Genomic DNA, 20,760 nt, shown 5'->3' with positions numbered 1-20,760 from the left:
AGTTGCATTTCATTCTGTATGCTAATAACGAAATATTACAAAAGGAATACCAAAATACAATATCTTTTAAAATTGCACCCCAAAAAATCAAATACCTGGGAATACACCCGACCAAGGAGGTAAAGGACTTATATGCCAAGAACTATAAAACATTAATCAGGGAAATTAAAGAGGATTCAAAGAAATGGAAAGACAGTCCATGCTCCTGGTTTGGAAAAATTAATATCATAAAAATGGCCATACTACCCAAAGCAATCTACAGATTCAATGCAATCCCCATCAAATTACCCATGACATTTTTCACAGAACTAGAACAAACAATACAAAAATTTATGTGGAACCACAAAAGACCCAGAATTGCCAAAGCAATCTTGAGGAACAAAAACCAAGCAGAAGACATGACGCTCCCAGACTTCAGGCAATATTACAAAACCACAGTCATCAAGGTAGTGTGGTACTGGTACCAAAACAGACCAATGGAACAGAATAGAGAACCCAGAAATAAACCCAGATACCTACAGTCAATTAATCCTCGACAAAGGAGGCAAGAATATAAAATGGGAAAAAGACAATCTTTTCAGCAATTGTTGCTGGGAAAACTGGACAGCCACATGTAAATCAATGAAACTGGAACACACCCTCACACCATGCACAAAAACAAACTCAAAATGGCTGAAAGAATTAAACGTAAGACAAGAGATCATCAAACTCCTAGAAGAGAACACAGGGAAAACATTCTCTTATATCAACCTTACAAACGTCTTCTCAGGTCAATCTCACAAAGCAACAGAAATAAAAGCAAAAATAAACCAATGGGACCTAACCAAACTGAAAAGCTTTTGCACAGCAAAGGAAACCATAAAAAAAAAAAGCCAAAAGACAACTTACAAAATGGGAGAAAATAATATCAAATGATGCATCTGACAAGGGCTTAATCTCTAAAATATATAAAAAAAAAAACTTACACAACTCAACAGCAAAAAAGCCAACAACCCAATTGAAAAATGGGCAAAAGACCTGAATAGACATTTCTCCAAAGAAGATATACAGATGGCCAATAAACACATGAAGAAATGCTCAACATCCCTGATTATTAGAGAAATGCAAGTCAAAACTACTATGAGGTACCACCTCACACCAGTCAGAACGGCCATCAATAATAAGTCCACAAATAACATACAGCTTTACTTTAATAGCCAAACACTGGGGAAAAAACCTGAAATATTCATCACATGTGATATACTCATATGATTATATCAATACTGTTAATTATTAATTATATTAGTTATTAATTAATTATATTGGGTATATTAATTAGTTATATTACCTGATATAATTATTAATTATAGTAATTATGTTAATTGAAACTAACAGTGATATACAATTGCAAAGTTCTCAAAAAATAAGAATGAACAATTGATGTATGCAATAACATAGATGCATCTCAATGAACTAAACTGAGTGAAGAAAAGTCCAGACAAAAAATGGTAAATACTACATGATTCCACCTACGTAAACATTCCAGAAAATGTATACTAATCTACAGTAGCAGAAAGTAGATCAGTGGTTGCCTGGGGAAGGCGTGAGGAATGATTAGGAGAAGGCACGAGGAAACTTTTGAGCATGATGAATATGTTTGCTGATTATCTTGATTTGTGGTGATGGTTTCACATGTGCCCAAATTTTTCATATTGTACAGTTTAAATATGTGCATTTCATTGTATGTCAGTTATACTTCAATACAGCCGTTAAAATTTTATTTTTAACCAAAAAAAAACCCCTACCTGACAGAAAATTGCTGTCATCTAAGAAATGAATCAAAATAAAGGATTCAAAATGAAGAAGCTGTGGTTAAAAAAAAAATACTGATAGTAAGCATTGAATGCATTTAAACATAGAACTGTCACTAAGCAACTGTGGAATTTATGGTTACAGGGCAGACTAAACATAGTAATGTAAGATAAATGCGTAAAATTGAAATTACTGTGACAAGGGATTTTGACAGATATTGCCTAATTGCCAAACAAGGAAATGATTTCATAGCTATACCCATACTATTTTGGTATTTCATCTTTGCTAAGTGAAAAATATGTTCTTGTTTCATATTCGATTTCTTTAATTAGAGAGGTTGAACAGCTTTTCATATATATTAAATTTACATGGTTATTCTTTTCTCAATTATTTGAATGGGCTCTTGCTATATTAAGAAATGATTTCTTCATCTACCACACATTACAAATAATTTTTGTACCCTGTGTGTACATCTATGTGTGTGCCTATGTGTGCAGAAAGTTTGAATTTTTTATGTCGTCAAATTAACAAGTATTTCCTGTTGTGAGTTTTGGCTTTTCTGTCTTGCCAAGAAAAGCCTTCTTAACTCTAGAATGTTAAAAATATTTACTACTTTGACTTAGCAATTTTAAGGTCTAATATTTTATAACAAAAACTGTGAATCAATAGTTCCTCAAAAATTTAACATAGAATTATCATATGATTCAGCAACTCCACTTCTGGGTATATGCTCAAAAGAAGCAAAATCAGGCACTCAGATATTTGTACACCCATATTCACAGCAGCATTATTCACAATAGCCAAAAGCTGAAAGCATTCCAAGTGTTCACTGATGGATGAATGGATAAACATTTGGTGTATACATACAATGGAATATTATTCATCTTAAAAAGGAAGGTAATTCTGGCACATGTTCCAACATGGATAAACCTTAAAGACATTACACTTAGTGAAATAAGCCAGTCACAAAGGGAAAAATATTGTATAATTCCACCTATATGATGTACCTAGAGTAGCCAACTTCCTTGCCTTTAGAATGGAAAATTGTGGTTATCAAGTTCTGGAGGGAGAAGAGAATGGAGAGCTATTGTTTAATGGGTATAAAGTTTCAGATTTGAAAGATTAAAAAGTTCTGGAGATGGATGACCATTGGTTACACAACAATATGAATAAACTCAATGTGACACAACTACAAATGCACAACTACAAATGTAGTTGAATTGCACAACTACAAATGGTTATGATGATAAGGTTTATGTTATGTATATTTTACCACAATTTTTAAAAATCCCAATTCATCTAGAGAGTATTAAAATGGGAAGATTGTTCTAACCCATTTACTGAAAAAATAATCTTTTCACAAGTGCTTTGAATGCAGTGTTGATCTTACTTCAAATGCCCACAGTTATATTTAGACTCAATTCATGTGTGCCTATTTCTGCTTTCTTATCTGTTTTATTTATTATAGCTAAAAGATATGTTCTAATATAGCTGCCAAATTTTTTTTACTATTACCTTATCTTTACCCTATGTGAACTTTAAAAATCATCTTGTATAGTTTCAAAATTAATCTTAGTGGAGTTCCCATCATGGAGCAAAGGAAATGAATTCGACTAGGAACCATGAAGTTGTGGGTTCAATCCCTGGCCTGGCTTAGTGGGTTAAGGATCCGGCGTTGCCGTGAGCTGTGGTGTAGGTCGCAGATGTGGCTTGGATCCCACGTTGCTGTGGCTGTGACATAGGCCTAGACATATTTAAGTGTTAATTCTCCTCTCTAAGAGTTAGCCATGTCTTTCCATGTTAATGTCCTGTTTCATATATCTTAACAAATCAAAGGGTTTTGACATATAAATCTTGCACATGTATTACCAGGTATATTTCTAGTTATTTTATATTTTTTATGACTGCTATAAAGAGGTTTTTCTCTCCCATCACCATTGTTTAATTTTGCAAAATTTTATATTTCTTAATTCTTGTATTGTTTCTAATAGAAACAAGTTAAATATCTATTTATTTATGCTTATATTTCTCACAGTTTTGCCTTATGAAATTTGGTGTTATGTTATTTAGTATATTGCATTATTTAACTAAGGCTGCCATACAAAATACCATAGACTATGTAGCTTAAAGAACAGAAACCTATTTTCTCACAATTCTAAAGTCCAGGAAGTCCAAGATCAAATTAGTCAATTCCATTTGCTGATAAGGACTCTCTCTGACTTGCAGATGGTCACTTTCTCAGTGTGTCCTCCTGTGGCAAGAAAAGAAAGAGATAGGGGGAGAGAGAGAGAGAGAGAGCTTCCTCTTCTTATAAGGCCACAGTCCTATCGGATTAGAGCCCCACTCTTGTAACCTCATTGAACATTAATTATCCCTAAAAGACTTCATTGAGGGTTAGGGCTTCAACAAAAGAATTTAATGGCAGGCAAAGTGGGTATAGAGGGAACATTCCTGAATATAATCAAAGCCATTTATGATAAACCCACAGCAAATATAATACTCAATGGGGAAAAACTGAAAGCCTTCTCCCTCAAATCTGGAACAAGACAGGGACGCCCACTCTCACCACTGCTCTTCAACATAGTTTTGGAAGTCCTGGCCACAGCAATTAGACAAACAAAAGAAATAAAAGGCATCCATATAGGAAGAGAAGAGAGAAAACTGTCACTGTATGCAGATGACATGATACTATACCTAGAAAACCCTAAGGACCTAACCCCAAAACTACTTGAACTGATTAATAAATTCAGCAAAGTAGCAGGATATAAGATTAACATTCAGAAGTCAGTTGCATTTCTGTTACCAGCAATGAAACATTAGAAAAGGAATACAAAAATACGACACCTTTTAAAATTGTACCTCACAAAATCAAATACCTCGGAATACACCTGACCAAGGAGGTAAAGGACCTATATGCCGAGAGCTATAAAACTTTAATCAAAGAAATCAAAGAAGATGTAAAGAAATGGAAAGATATTCCATGTTCCTGGATTGGGAAAATCAATATTGTAAAAATGGCCATACTACCCAAAGCAATCTACAGATTCAATGCAATCCCTATCAAATTACCCATGATATTTTTCACAGAACTAGAACAAACAATCCAAACATTTATATGGAACCACAAAAGACCCAGAATCGCCAAAGCAATCCTGAGAAACAAAAACCAAGCAGGAGGCATAACTCTCCCAGACTTCAAGAAATACTACAAAGCCACAGTCATCAAAACAGTGTGGTACTGGTACCAAAACAGACAGCCAGACCAATGGAACAGAATAGAGAATCCGGAAATAAACCCTGACACCTATGGTCAATTACTCTTTGACAAGGGAGGCAAGGACATAAAATGGGAAAAAGAAAGTCTATTCAGCAAGCATTGCTGGGAAACCTGGACAGCTGCATGCAAAGCAATGAAACTAGAACACACCCTCACACCATGCACAAAAATAAACTCAAAATGGCTGAAAGACTTAAATATACGACAGGACACCATCAAACAGAGGCAAAACACTCTCTGACATCAACATTATGAATATTTTCTCAGGTCAGTCTCCCAAAGCAATAGAAACTAGAGCAAAAATAAACCCATGGGACCTCATCAAACTGAAAAGCTTTTGCACAGCAAAGGAAACCAAAAAGAAAACAAAAAGACAACTTACAGAATGGGAGAAAATAGTTTCAAATGATGCAACTGACAAGGGCTTAATCTCTAGAATATATAAACAACTTATACAACCCAACAGCAAAAAAACCAATCAATCAATGGAAAAATGGGCAAAAGACCTGAATAGACATTTCTCCAAAGAAGATATACAGATGGCCAGCAAACACATGAAGAAGTGCTCAACATCCCTGATTATTAGAGAAATGCAAGTCAAAACTACTATGAGGTACCACCTCACACCAGTCAGAACGGCCATCAATAATAAGTCCACAAATAACAAGTGCTGGAGGGGTTGTGGAGAAAAGGGAACCCTCCTGCACTGCTGGTGGGAATGTCAACTGGTACAGCCACTATGGAGAACAGTTTGGAGATACCTTAGAAATCTATACATAGAACTTCCATATGACCCCGCAATCCCACTCTTGGGCATCTATCCGGACAAAACTCTACTTAAAAGAGACACATGCACCCGCATGTGCATTGCAGCACTATTCACAATAGCCAGGACATGGAAACAACCCAAATGTCCATCGACAGATGACTGGATTCGGAAGATGTGGTATATATACACAATGGAATACTACTCAGCCATAAAAAAGAATGACATCATGCCATTTGCAGCAACATGGATGGAACTAGAGACCCTCATACTGAGTGAAATGAGCCAGAAAGACAAAGACAAATACCACATGATATCACTTATAACTGGAATCTAATATCCAACACAAATGAACATCTCCTCAGAAAAGAAAATCATGGACTTGGAAAACAGACTTGTGGTTGCCTGATGGGAGGGGGAGGAAGTGGGAGGGATCGGGAGCTTGGGCTTATCAGACACAACTTAGAATAGATTTACAAGGAGATCCTGCTGAATAGCATTGAGAACTATGTCGAGATATTCATGTTGCAACAGAAGAAAGGGTGGGGGAAAAAATGTAATTGTAATGTATACATGTAAGGATAACCTGACCCCCTTGCTGTACAGTGGGAAAAGAAAAAAAAAAAGAATTTAATGGCAGGGAGGAGACAAAATTTAGTCCATACATACATCGAAATTCTAAAAAGGTAGATCTTCAATGTTGATTATACTCCTTATAATTAAAAGGTCATAATATGCCAATTTTATGTTTTCCTATATTTTTATTACCTTCAATATGGGAATAATACTATTAGTCATAACATTAGGAGTAATATAGTAATTACTATGAAGTAAAACTAGTAAACCCAAAACTGAATTTTCAGAGGAAAAAGCATAAGACCAGTGCAAAAATTCCTTTCAGAATATTAAGGAAAAGAACATACTGTACAAAAGACATATTTAATATATTTTGAAAGAAGTTTTGGGTTTTTTTTCAAATGGCCCCACCTGTGGCATATGAAAGTTCCCAGGCCAGGGATTGAACATGCACTTCCACTGCGACCCAAGCCACTGCAATCGGATTCTTAACCCACTTAACCCACAGTGGGAACTCCAAAAGAAGTTTTATTCTAGGCACAAAGGAAGGTTTTTGACAAAAACTTTTAAGGAAAATATGAAACCACACATCGGAGATTATATTCAAGAGATCAAAGAAGGAATAATGAAACAATGTTACAAGAGAAAATAGGAGCTGACAAAAATAAGGAAAATTTTGTAATAAAAATAGAACCATGCAGATCCTAATTAAGAACAAATAAGGAGTATTGCCATTACAGAAAACTGAACAAGTGACATAAAGACCAATCTTGAAGAAAGTGCAAAGAATGTAGTTGATATTAACAAAGAAACGAAAGTTTTTAGAAAAGCGATTGACACAGGGAAGAAACAATGAACACTCAGCATGTGAATACTTGGTCGTTGATTGACTATAGCAGGCTGAGTGGGACAGGCAAAACATTAAGCTTACTTGTGTAGTTCTGGCTTGAGCTCCTGTGTATGAGTTGGTGACTTGTATTGAAATAGGGGGGAATGGAGAAACTGACTTGAGGACAAAGGTCACAAGTCTAATTTGAACATGTTGAGTTTGAGATGGCTAAGAGATAGCCAAGTAAAAATAACAAAGATATCACGTATACACACACCACAGGCAAAACACACTAATTAATACAAATGCAAAACCTTGACAAAATTAGCAAATAAAAGTTGTGGGGGGTTGGGGGGGGTGTCTTTTTAGGGCCGCACCCACAGCGTATGGAGGTTCCCAGGCTAGGGGTTGAATTTGAGCTGTAGCTGCCAGCCACAGCCACGGCCACAGCAACGCCAGACATATCAAATAAATTAAAAGCTGAATAAATTGTTGAGAGATTTGTTCTGAAAAAAAATTACCACTAGCTGAGATTAAAAGTGACTGTCTATTTGAGACTTGAAACAACACTTAAGTCCCCAATCTTCTGTGGACAAAAAAAAAAAAGGCTGAAAAAGCTGCTCAGCCCCAAGGAGGTCATATTTTCTAAGGAACGGAATGTTTAAACACCATTGCATGGTTCAATAAACTGCAGCCCATGTCATGAAAATGGAAGGGCCCTAAATAAGGGCTGTTCTTCAGCCTTAATGCCAGAATGAAGAAGACACAGAGCAGAGCTGAAGACAATCCACAGATGATATGCAGAGTGAGTGAGAAACCTTTCTTTTTGTGGGCTCCCGAGATTTGGGGATATTGTTATGTCAGTATAACCTAGAAAGTGCTGATAAACATCTTCAGCTGCTAGAGTTCATAAACGCCTGACTTTTTTTTTTTTTTTTTGGCCACACCTGCGGCACATGTAAGTTCCCAGGCCAGGGATCAAACCCACACCACTGAAACAACCCAGACCCCTGCAGTGACAATGCCAGATCCCTAACCCACTGCACCACAAGATAACTCCAACACAAGACTTCTTTTTTCAAAAAAGAAAACTCCCTTTTAGTGGCCTAATTTATTTTATTTATGTATTTATGTATTTATTTATTTATGTATTTATGTATTTATTTATTTTGGCTGCCCCTCAGCATATGGAGGTCCCTAGCCAGGAATCAGATCTGAGCCACAGTTGCAATCTAAGCTGCAGCAATTCTGGACCCCTAACCCACTATGCCGAGCCAGGGATCGAACCTAGCATCCAGTGCTCCCAGGGTGCCACACCATGTCTACAACCTACACCACAGCTCACAGCAATGCAGGATCTGACTCCACAAGCTGTTTCAAGTTCATCCTGAAGATTTTCTGGCCCATGACCTGAAATCAACCATTTCTCCAAAGAGCTCTGGGTCCTCTTAGTAAAATGGTGTCCTTCGCATTAAGAAATCTGGATTCAGACAATTTATGCCTGCAAGGTGCACTGAACATCTACAAATGGAGTCACAAGGCTGTTATAGTGACTTAGTATGTTCTGTAGTCAGCCTACTAGCTCATAAGTAAAATATAAGCATTTACTAGACAATATTAAATGAGAGGTGCCAAAATGCAGCATAACCAGAGGACAGAAGGGTTTGCCAGAAAACTAAAATCAAGATTTAAATAAGAAGCATATTCATTGATTCAATATTTATTAACCATCTACAAAGTACAAATCCCAATGCTGAAAACCCAGAGGGTGGTGATGGACTCAGCCTCTTCTCAAATGGCAGGAAGTCTCAAAGGTATTTCTGACACCTCCAAGAGGGATCTGGCTTAGTGAGTAAACTTTCTGGCCCATGGCACCCTAGATTCACCCGCCATGGTCTGTCCCTTTTGCCACCCCCACTTAAGGGATTACTGTTGAGGTAAAAACTGGGAAAGTTAGTCTCCCAAATCATGCACCTACCTCCTCCCTACTCACTCTGAAAGGGTTCTTTACTTTGCCACCAGCACAGCACTGCAGGGCTCTGGCCACACCAGCTTTCAAACACCAAAGATGTAAAGTGTTTGTTCCCAAAGCTGAATAAGGAGAAAGGTGTGCCCTTCTCTACTCCTATCTCAGGCTTCCCTCTCCCCAAGCAGGACCTGTGGCTCCAGACTTGGCCTTGGAGACGTGGTGTCTGGTGTGAAACACTACCGACCTACATTCCTGAACAGATGAGAAGATGAAGAAAAGCCATCATGGTCTCCTCATGGGACAGACTTACTGGGCAAGTCACTGCACCTTCCTGAGCTTCTCCTTTCCAACTGTCAGCTTAGAATAACAACTAAAACTCACCTCTCCTGCCCCTCAAAACCATCATGAGAAGCACAATGAAGTCCTGTTGCAAGAAAATTCTTTGTAGTTCATGAAGTGCTATGCCAATGTTAATTGATACTATTATCATTAGTCTCATGGTTTTAAAAAGTTCAAAATCTAAATCTACTCTTTGAAAGGAAAATATTCTTTTTCATTTATTTTGCAAATCATACGTCCCTTCTCACCACATATTCCATTAAGAGCTAGGGCCCTGTGGTTAGACTGCCAAGATTCAAATCCCAGCTCTACCGCCCACTAGCTATGTGACCTTGGGAATGCTATTTGGTCCCTCTTTACTTCAGTTTCCCCATTTGTAAAATGAGGGTCAGAATAGTATGTGCCCTAATGAGGTGCTCAGTACAATGTCTGGCAACATGCAGCTCCTAATAAAGTTTAGCTAACATCACACACATGATTGACATTTTCAAGTATTTTTTATCATAGAGGACCATTTTCCTTCTTTAAGATTTTTTTCACTCTAAGTGGCACTTTCTTGGACACTTATTGCATTCTCCCCATACTTGAGACAGACATACAATGCCATTCAAGAGATACTTGAACTCAGACTTCCTTCTCGGTAAAACTGAGTAATGATATTTACTCCCTAGGGGTGTTATAAAAATAAATGAGATAGAGTATGTAAAATTTCTTAGTGCAGAGTACCTACCTACATGTCACTAGTTCTTGTTGTGGAGATTACACCTGTGAAAGTAAAGAGAACTGGGAAAATCTTAGAGTGCACAGCCTTTCGTGGGAGATACACAATAAACAAGGAAAGATAGAAGACAATATCAGGTAAGTGCAATGAAGAAAGTTCATAAGGGTGTGAAGGGAGAACGAAAAGCCAGTGGCCCTTTCAGATGGCATTGGGGCAGGACTCTTTGAGGAAAGACAGAGACACTTAGACTTCTTGGAGTGAATTATTTCTCTTGTGTTTGTTCAACGGGAGCTCGTGGAGATAATCTCTTGTGATGATCTGATCTTGGGATGAAAAATATCAGATGTGTTTCAGCTTGGGTATGAGACAGGCTTTTTGAAAAGACATTAATCACAAATACAAGTGTATTTGAATCTTTTCCTTCATGGATCAAAAAGTATGTACTTCATCAAGAAGTTCCAAAGAAAAGAACGTTCATTAGCTTTGTTCTCCTAAGTAAAATATAAAGTGTTACAGAGCCACAGATAGTAAACCTAGGTTTTAGGAGAACATAAACCCAGGTAATGTAGTGTGGGGTGCTCCACCCCACTTCTTATGTAACAGCCTTGAGAGACAGGATCAATCAGCAAAAGTCTGATGTTATTCGGAAAAGCACAACAAGGGAGAAGGTGTGGGGAGGAGAGATACTGATCCAAAAGTTTCTGAGCTCTGATCACAGACTGAAAACTCTGCAATAGACATTTCATCATTATCATTTCAGCAGAATCATTACAAAGACACTCAGTCTTCTTAAGACTTAGTCTTATTCCTCTTATTCTTCCCGGACTGTAACAAATGGCAACTAAATAAACAATGGATCTGGAAGGAGCTGGTAACACCTACCCTGAGGGGAAGTCAGAGAGGACAACGAAGTCATCTGTCCTAAGACAGGGGTGGAGGGATGGGGTTATGGACAACTGATTTATTTTTCTTCCTTTTTCTAACTCCCCAATGAATGAGCATTTCTTTTTAGTGCTCATTGGCAGATGGTTTTTAATTCTGTTTAACTATGCAAATGGGCTAGGAGAAACTGACATGAACTATAAATGTTTGGAGGCAGACGAAAGAAAGTATGGTGCTACAAAACACCCTCCAGAGGAAAAGGACTGCTTAGAAGGACCCGTCCCAGTCACTTCCCCAGACAGCCAGGACATCAGGGCTGTGCTGTCCTATGGGAGAGGGACACTGGTCCTGCTTCAATGATGAATGCAATGGCTTCAGGGCTTCCTGTGAATATGCCACAACTTCCATTCCATGACTCAGGTCATCACATGACCAGCTAGAGGGGAAGTTAGAGCTATTCTCTTGAGTTTAGGCTCATGCAACCTGTCTGCTTCGCCAACCACAAAAACCATACTTTCCTAGCAATTGTCAGGCTCTTCAGTAACTCAACCTACCTAGGAACTATCTACAGTTTCTCTGTGCCCAGCATTGTGCTAGAAACCGAGACATGAATAAGATATTGTCTCTGCCTTCAGAATATGTTGGGAGAGATGGAGACAGAAACAAAATACTGATGGAAGAGACAGGCAATATGCCAAAATATGGCATGAGCAAAAGTTGTGGGAGCTCAGAAGAGGTGCAACTAACTCTGCCTGTGGAAGTCAAGGAGGACTCCAGGGAAGAAATAACATTTGTGTCAGTTTTTGGAGGAGGAGGTAGGAGACAGGGAAGAAGGATAGGAGTACTCCATACCAAGTGAAGGAAATAAGCCAGGATTTCATGGGGATGCAAAGATACAGAGTGGTTATTAAAGAACACAGTAGGTGAAGCATTGGGTGATGGTCAATTTTATGTGTCAGTGTGGCTAGATGTGATTGAAGCACCAAGTTATTCAATCAAACACTGATCTAGATATTTCCGTGAAGATGTTTAATTTAATTTTTTTTATTTTGTTTTTTAGGGCTGCACTCGCGGCATATATAGGTTTCCAGGCTAGGGGTCTAATCAGAGCTATGGCTGCCAGCCTATGCCACAGCCACAGCAGCACAGGATCCCAGCCACATCTGCAACCTACACCACAGCTCACAGCAATGCCAGATCTTTAACCACTGAGCGAGGCCAGGGATTGCACTCACACCTCATAGTTCCTAGTTGGATTCATTTCTGCTGTGCCACGATGGGAACTCTGAAGATATTTTAAATATGGGATTGATATCCATAATCACGTGACTTTATGTAAAAGAAATTATTCTGGATTATCTGGGTGGACCTGATTCAGTCAGTTGTAAAGCTTTAAGAACAGAAATGAGTTTTCCCAGAAGAAAAAGAAATTCCTCCTGTGGACAGCAGCATTAGCTGCCTGAGAGTTTCCGGCCTATCCTTCCTGATAGCCTGGACCCCAGATTTCAGATTTGCTTAACCAGCTCTCATAATCATATAAGCCAATCTTTGCAATAAATCTCTTCATATGTACACATATCCTTCTGGTTTTATTTCTCTGAAGGAACTTCTTCAGATACACATGGGAAGAGTAAAGGAGTGAGTATCTGAAGTATACTCACTGGATGAGAAATGGTGGTTTCTCATCACATCACTGGCCCTTCACTGGCCCTCATTGAGGGCAAGACGTGAAGGGCTAGCGTACAAAGTGAATGATTTATCCTAAAGGCAAATGATTCTTAAAATGTGTTCTCACCTGCACCATGGGCTTGGAGAATAGCAGTGAGGGGAGGGGATGAAAGAAGAAAAAAGCCAATCTATCAGCACGTCTATCCCCTACATTAGTAAACTTTATTTTCAGCTGGAGTATCTCTGCTTTTATCAGCTTCCTTACAGGATTTTATATTTTAAAAATGGGATTCACTCTTCAAGCACTAGGAAGAAATGACACAAAAAAAATTTCCAGAATCATGGCATGAGGAGCTTCTCAGACATCCTCCAGAGAGAAACAACTATAACTGATAAAAATTAAAAATAAAACAAAAAATATTAATGTGAGTGGAAATTGTCTTAAACATACACAGCAAATGAAGAAACATTTATCCAAGAAAATCTACTAATCTCAGTAAGAGTAGTGAGAGTCTGTGGCATTTACGCCTTGACTCACTTCCTCCTTCCCTTCTGTCCACAGTGAAACAGAAACTCAGCTCTGGGGATGTGCATCCAAGAAGATAGGGCTCCCTTGTTCCCCAGTTCCCAGTCTAGGTCTGTGGTTTTACCCTGGGAGGGGAAAAAACCTACTATTTCTCATCCATTTGGGCTCTACATTGCAGAAGCTCTATTCCAGGCAAGCTTGGCCAAAACGTCTGAAGCTCCTTTCTTCCACTCAATCTCCACTCTTAGGACACAAATTCTATCCAAGGAGCAGCAGGCTAAGAAGAATGGGCCCTGAAGCCCTCACCCCAGATTACTCATAGGGTAGAGATTCCATGCCAAGAGAGACAGTTCTATCCCAGAAGAGGCAGAAGAACAAGGGCTACTGCCTCACTCATAAATAAGGTTAAGGGAATTAATCTGAGAAAAGCATGCCACTGTCTCCAACTCAGGTGCAGAGCAGTGGCATGGAGGACCTGCCCACAGAGAGAGGCAAGACATAGGGAAAAAACCTCTGTGGTTCTCCAAGGGAACTGACTTTATTTGGAAGAGAGCATGGGCAAGTTTAACCCTAAGGATGCCATCAAAAACAGTGGAAATTTTGGTAGCAAGCAATCAAAAAGAGGATGGCAGCTTAATGACAGCAACAATCCAAACCATAAACAAATTAGAAATGTGCAACAGAAATCTAGGAAGGAAACAAAGGTTAAAACAAAGTTCAAACACAGGTTTCAAAGACTACTCTTGTAAAGGGTCCAAATTTCTTTAGGTCAGATTGTGGAGCAACTATGCCTCAGGGTACTGTCAAAAACAACGGCGCCATTAGCCAGTAATTAGTAAAGGCTAATAGTGGAGTGTGATGTCAAAAGAGGCAGAAAATTTAACAGACCACAGAAAGAGACAGCCAAAGAAAGCACTGCTAAAAACCTTGTCATCCCAGCTTGAGAATACACACGCCCAAGGATGTGGCCCTGAGGAGAGATATCAGAAGCCCCTTTACATTGCAAGTGAAATAGTCTTCACTACATGTTCCAGTCAAGTCAATAAAAAAATAAACAATCAAATGACAACTTGGCAGTGGGGGTCAGGGGAGGCAGGCAAAAATGAGTATCTAGAATTGCAAAAAAAAAAAAAAATTATCTATAACATCCAGTTCTGAACATGAAGAGAAATAGTAAAGTGTGACCCATACAGAAGAAAAATGGCAAGCAACAGAAACTGCCTTTGAAAGAGTCCAGATGTAAGACATAGCACAAAAATTTCGAAGCAACTATTTTAAATACATTCAAAAAGCTAAAAGAAACCATGTTTAAAGAGAAAAGGAAGGCGTGATGAAATGTCTTGTCAACTAGATAATATTAATAAAAACACAAATTCTGAAGTTAAAAAGTATTATAATCAAAAAAGAAATTTTACTAGAGGGGATCAGGAGTACTTGAGCTAGCAGAAGAAATAATCAAAGAACTTGAAGACAGACCAACAGAGATTGTAAAATTTTTGAAAGAAAAAGAAGAGATAATGAATAAAAGTGAACAGAATATTAGAGTAATATGGGAAATCATTAAGTATCCCTATATATACCAATGGGAGCATTAGAAGCAGAGGAGGAGAAATGTACAGGAAAAAATATTCAAAGAAGTCACACTGGTCAGAATGGCTAATACTAATAAGTCTAGAAATAACAAATACTGGAGAGGATGTGATGAAAGGGAATCCTCCTTCACTGTTTGTGGGGATGTAAATTGGTGCAATTATGGAAAGCAGTGTGGAGTTTCCTCGGAACACTAAATATAGAACTACCATATGATCCAGCAATTTCAATCCTGGGCATATATCTGGACAAAACTATAACTCAAAGATACATGCACCTGTGTGTTCACTGCAGCACTATTCACAATAGCTAAGACATGGAAACAACCTAAATGTCCGTCGACAGATGAATGGATTAAGAAGATGAGGTACATATACACAATGGAGTACTACTCAGCCGTAAAAAAGAACAAAATAATGCCACCTGTAGCAACTTGGATGTAAATAGAGATTCTCATACTAAGTGAAGTAAGTCAGAAAGAGAAAGTCAAATACTAAATGATATCACTTATATGTAGAATCTAAAATATGGCACAAATGAATGTATCTACAAAACAGAAACAGACTCACAAACATAGAGAACAGATCTGTGGTTGCCAAGGGAGCAGGGAGAGGGAGTGGGATGGACTAGGAGCTTAAGTTTAGTAGATGCAAACTATTACATTTAGAATGTATAAGCAATGAGGTCCTACTGTATAGCACGGGGAACTATATCCAATCTCCTGGGATAGACAATGATGGAAGATAATATAAGAAAAAGAATGTATATATGTGTATGACTGGGTCACTTTACTGTGTAGCAGAAATTAGCACAACACTGTAAATAAATTATACTTTAATAAAAAATTTTTAAAATATATTCGAAGAAGTAATGGCTAAAGATCACTAATTTGATGAAAAATATTAATGAAGTCCAAAAAGGATAAGCAAAAAGAAATCCACACTCAAAGATATCATGGTCAAAATGCTGAAAGGCAAAGAGAAAACAACTTATCACACACACAGAAACCTCAGTAGGGTAACAACTAACTTCTCACTAAAAACAAGATAGTCCAAGAAGCAATGGAATGGAAACTCAAAGTACTGGGGGGGAAAGAGTCAGCCAAGAATCTTACATCCATTTATCATGGTATTGGAAGCTCTAGCCAAAGTAATTAGGCAAAGAAAAGAAATAGAAGGCCTCCAAATGGAAAGGAAGAAGTAAAATTATCTTTCATCACAGATGACATGATCTTATGTGTAGAAACCCTAAAGATTCTAGACCCAAATTGTTAGAAAAAAATAAAAATAAACAAATTCATCAAAGTTGCAGGATAGAAAATCAACACACAAAAATCTGTTGCATGTCTATATACTAATAATAAACAATCTGAAAAGGGAATTAAGAAAGCAACTCCATTTACAACAGCATAAAAAAAAAATACCTTGGGAGTTCCCATTGTGGCTCACTGGGTTAAGAACCCAACTACTATCCATCAGATGCAGGTTTGCTCCCTGGCCTCACTCAGTGGTTTAAGGATCTGGCATTGCCATGAGTTGTGGTGTAGGGTCAGATGTGGCTCAGATCTGGCATTACTGTAGCTGTGGTATAGGCCAACAGCTGCAGCTCCAATTCAACCCCTAGGCAGAGAACTTCCATATGCTATGGGCATGGGCTTAAAAAGAAAATTTTTTAAATTTAAGAAAGAAAATAAAAGACTTTGGAATAAACTTCACCAAGGAGATAAAACATTTGTTAACAGAAAACTACAAAACATTGCTGAAAAAAATTAGAGACAAATAAATGAAAACACATCTCATGTTAATGACTGGAAGACTCAACATTGTTAAGGCGTCAATACTATCCAAAACAATGCATAGATTCAGTTCAATTACTATCAAAGTCCCAACATTTTTTTTTGCAGAAACAGAAAGTCCATCTTAAAATTCATATGGAATGGTAAGGGACCCTGAATAGCCAAATAATCTTGAAAAAGAAAAAGCTGGATGCATCGCACGTCCTAATTTTAAAACTTATTACAAAGGAATCAAAACAGTATGATACTGGCATAAATTAAACACTTATCTTACACTCTATAGAAAAGTTACATCAAAATGGATCAGAGACCAAAACTCAAGACCTAAAACTATAAAACTCTCATAAGAAAACAAGGGAAATTTTTCATGATATTGGATTTGACAAATGATTTCTTGAATATGACAACAAAAGCACAGGCAACAAAAGAAAATGATAAAGTAGACTTCACCAAAATTCAAAACTTTTGTGTATCAAGTAACACTGTTAACATAATGAAAAGACAATTCATAAAATGAGAGAAAATACTTACACATCATATATATGGTAAGGGATTAATATCCAGATTACATAAAGAACTCCTACAACTTAATAACTTAATTTTTGTTAATAACAAAAAATTAACAAAACATTTCAAAATTGAGCAAAGAACTTAAGTAGAATTTTCTCCCAAGAAGACATACCAATAGCCAACAAGCACATGAAAAGGTATTTAACACAACTAATCACTATCACCCCTCACCTATTAGAATGGCTATTATCAAAACAACATAAAATAACTGTGTTGGTGAGGATCTGGAGAAATCAGAATACTGTGCATTGCTGGTGGAAATGTAAAAAGGTGAAGCCACTGTGGAAAACAGTGGTGATTCCTCAAGAAAAACTAAATATATAATTTCCATATGATCCAGCAATTCTACTTCTGGGTATACACATCCCCCCAAAAAATCTGAAAGCAGGGATTTGAACACATATTTTACATCAGTGTTCATAGCAGCATTATTCATAATAGCTAAAAGGTGAAAACAACCCAAATGTTCATCATTAAGACATGTTTAATGAATGGATAAACAAAATGTGGTCAGAGAGAATCTTATTCAGCCTTAAAAAAGGAATGAACTTAATGAGCTACAAAATGTTGGACATTATGCTAAGTAAGAAAAAGGACAAATATTGTATGATTCACATATATGAGGTACCTAGAGTACCCCAAATTCATAAAGACAGAAAATAAATTGGTGATTGCCAGGGGTTATGGATGGGGGAATTGGAGAGTTACTTATTTTCACAGGTACGAAGTATCTGTTTGGTAAATTGAAAAAGTTCTGGAAATAGATGCAAAACATTATGAATGTACTTAAGGTCATTTTAGTATTTTAGGATTGTACTCCTAAAACTGGTACTAATTTTTCTATTATACATATTTTACCACAATAAAAAAACTCTTGTGAAATATGATTTCTAGAAAAATAGAAATTTAAAAATGATCATTTTGTTTTATGTACTTTACCGCAATAATAAAAAGAATCAAATGTCCAGCAAAACAACCTTTCAAAAATGAAGGTGAAATAAAGACAGCCCCATATTACCATAATTGAGAGAATTGGCTGCTAGTAAGCAACCTTAAAAGAATCACTAAAGGAAATCACTAAAGGGTGAAGCGAGTGACATCAGACAAATTTGAACCTACTCCTAAAAACAATGACCAGTAAATGTAATAACACAGGTTATTATAAAATACAATTCAATACAATTGTGTATTTGTTTCCTTTCTTCTCTTAACTGATTTAAAAGGCACATGACTTATATACATAATTATATCACTGGGTCTATAATATATAAAATGTAATGTGTTTTACATTTTACATTGTAAATCTTACAGTAACCACTAAGAAAATAACTCAAAATATTGCTCCCCCCAAAAAATTAAACGAATGTAAATGTTCCTCTAGAAAATACTTACTTAATTAAAAGAAATCAGTAATGGAGGAAGAAAGGGGGAATAAAAGACACAAAACTTATAGAAAATAAGGAGTGAAATTGCAGACATAAATCCAGCCCCCGACAGTAATAGTATTAAAAATAAATGGATTAAACAATCTAATCAAAAGGAAGAGATTTTCAAGCTAGTTAAAACCAAAAGCAAGGTCGGACTATATGCTTTCTACAAGAGGCACAATTTAGATTCAAAAATACAACAAATCAAAAAAAAAATCCAGCTTTGAAAGTACAAGGCTGGAAAGAGATACATAACATGTGAACAGTAACTACAAGAGAGCTATAGTGGTGATGTTAATATCAGACAAAATCAACTTTATGACAGAAAAAAAAGTAGTATTAAACAGGGACATTTTATAATGATTAAAAAGGATAATCCATCAGAAAGATGTAACAATTAGAAACATATGCACTTATATCTTAAAATACATAAAGCCAAAACTGAAAGAATTAAAGGAAGAAATAGATAATTCAATCCCTGGCAAAATTCTTAAAAAAAAAAATTTTCACAGAAATTTTTAAAAAACCTAAAATTCCTAGGGAACCATGAATAGCCAAAGCAATCTTGAGTAAAAAGAACAAAGATGGAGACACCATACTTCTGGATGTCAAATTATATTACAAACTACAGTAATCAAAACAGTATGGTACTGACATAAAACAGACACATAGACTGATGGAAGAGAATAAAGAGTTTCAGAAATAAACCCACATATATACAGTCAACTAAGCTATGAAAAGAGTGCAAAGAACACACAATGGGGAAGAACAGTCTCTTCAATAAATGCTACTGAGAAAGCTGGATATCTACAAGTAAAAGAATGAAACTGAATTGTTATACCATATGCAAAATCAACTCAAAATGGATTAGACTTAAATGTTAAGACCTGAAACCACAAAACTCTTAGGAGACAATACTGGCAAAAAACTCCCTGACATCAGTCTTGGCAGTGATTTCTGGGTATGACACCAAAAGCATAGGGTAAAAGGCAAAAATAAACAAGTGGGACTAGATCAAACTAAAGTTTCTGCACAGCAAAGCATACAATTAACAAAATGAAATGGCGATCTACTAAATGGGATAAAATATTTGCAAACCATATATCTGATAAGGAGTTAATCTTCAAATTATACAAGGAACAAAGAACTCATAGTACTCAGCAGCAACAAAAACAAAAACAAAACAAAACACCCAATTTAAAAATAGGCAAAGGAGTTCCCATTGTGGCTCAGCAGAAATGAATCTGACTAGTATCCATGAGGTTCAATCCCTGGTCTCGCTCAGTGGGTCAGGGATCCATTGTTTCCATAAGCTGTAGTGTAGGTCACAGATGCAGCTCCCTGCTGTGGCTGTGGCATAGGCTGGCAGCTACAGCTCCGATTCAACCCCTAACCTAGGAATTTCTATATGCCGTAGATGTGGTCCTAAAAAGCAAAAATAAAATAAAATAAAATAGGCAAATGTTCTGAATACATATTTTTTCCAAAGAATATAGACAAATAGCCAACAGGTACATGAAAAGGTGCTAAACATCGCTAATCATCAGAGAAATGCAAATCAAAACCACAATGAGATACCACCTCATATCTGTTAGGATGGCTATTATCAAAAGACAAGAGATCACAAGTGTTGGCCAGGATGGAGAGTAAAGGGAACTCTTGTACATTGCAGGTATGTAAATTGGTATAGCAACTATGGAAAACATTGTGGAGGTTCCTCAAAAAATTAGAAATAGAGCTTCCATATGATCCAGTAATCCCACGTCTGTGTGATTGCTTCCTTCATATTCCTGAAAAGAAATGCAATCAGGATCTTGAAGAGACACCTGCACACCAGTGTTCATTGCAGCATTGTTCACAATGGCAAGATATGGAAACAACTTAAGTTCTAATGGATAAATGAATTAAAAATGTATGATATATATGTGATACACACACACACACACACACACAGTGGAATACTATTCAGCCATAGAAAAGGAAACCCTGCCACTTGTGACAAGGTGAATAAACTTGAAGGATACTATGCTAAGT

General features: G+C 36.9%; 2 protein-coding genes across 3 annotated transcripts in view; both read right to left on the bottom strand.

Moving 5' to 3' along the window:
• Positions 1-20,760, bottom strand: part of OR13A1 (olfactory receptor family 13 subfamily A member 1) — a 41,740-nt gene that overhangs the window by 15,472 nt on the left and 5,508 nt on the right. The window lies entirely within an intron of this gene.
• The window catches only part of LOC100152956 (olfactory receptor 6C74), a 76,508-nt gene that overhangs the window by 50,278 nt on the left and 5,470 nt on the right, over positions 1-20,760 (bottom strand). The window lies entirely within an intron of this gene.

This window comes from Sus scrofa, chromosome 14, assembly GCF_054392235.1.
Source record: "Sus scrofa isolate SSC_HxYL_T2T_F1_AM1 chromosome 14, Sscrofa_HxYL_maternal_Yorkshire_Landrace_v2.0, whole genome shotgun sequence".
Classification (NCBI taxonomy): domain Eukaryota; kingdom Metazoa; phylum Chordata; class Mammalia; order Artiodactyla; family Suidae; genus Sus; species Sus scrofa.
Note: the sequence above shows the minus strand (reverse complement) of the source record. Positions and strands in the feature narration are given on the sequence as shown.